The sequence below is a fragment of the Plasmopara halstedii genome (genome assembly GCF_900000015.1).
Source record: "Plasmopara halstedii genome assembly, contig: Scaffold_437, whole genome shotgun sequence".
Taxonomy (NCBI): Eukaryota; Oomycota; class Peronosporomycetes; order Peronosporales; family Peronosporaceae; genus Plasmopara; species Plasmopara halstedii.
In genome coordinates, this window is record NW_020187357.1 from 203,529 (window position 1) to 204,579 (window position 1,051).

Consider the following 1,051-nt stretch of genomic DNA (forward strand, 5'->3'; position numbering starts at 1 on the left):
ATGTCACTCGCTTGGCAGCCCCTCGTGTGGCATGGGATGCACGTACCCACGATTTCTGATTAGTCGTCCCCTTTGTTTGAGCTACGACGGGGACAATCGAAGATGTCTCCTCCTCAGCTCCTGCTTTGTGGAGTAGCTGCTCGCTGTGCTTGTCGGAGGGTGCCTTAATATTCTTTACGTGTTGGGTCAGGATCACGACATTGGCCGTGCGTATGAACACACAATATTCTTTGGCCTCGTCGCTGCGACCCACGATGATACCCATCTGCGCCCGATGTGCAAAGGATTCTTCTTCGGGTCATGGTACACTGTGCACACCGAACCAAACGTAACGATATCAAGAAGATCGTCGATTGGTGATGCTTGGTTGACGTTCGAGCTTGTGAGACTGCGATTCAGTATGTACGCTGAGTATTCCACCGCATATCCCAGAAATTCAGCGGGAGCTTGCTTGCAAAAATCATAGAGCGGACCGTGTTTAGAACCGTCCGGTGCATGCGCTCTGCCTTGCCATTTGATGCTTGATTTCTTGCTTTGCTCACCTGCCGTGAAACGCCGGCGGACTTGCAGAACAAATCAACGTTCCGATTTTCACCACCCCAATCTGTGCGTAGCGCAAGAATGCGACAGTCGAAGCGCTTCTCAAAGAACTCTAAGAATCCCTTGAACTTTTTCGCCGCTTGGTCCTTGGTGCGTGCCAGAAATACGCGGCAGTAATTACTCTTGTGATCGACAAAGTTAACGAGGTACCGATTCCCAAGGCGGTCCCTTGGCATCATCGGTCCCTTAAGATCTCAGCAAATCACACCGCCAATGCGATCGATCAGAGAGTGCACACCCGTATCTTTCTTTGACTGCACGTTCCTGGTTTGCTTACTCTGGACGCGCGTGACACACACCATGCGTCGACAGTCCGTGAGCTGAATTCCAGAGCCGGTCTCGAGCGCCATCCTCTCGATTGTGTCGTACGATAGGTGCCTGAAACGCTGATGGAAATGCATGAGTGTTCCACGCTGCACGTTTTCTCTGCGCTCCTTCACCTTAGCAATCG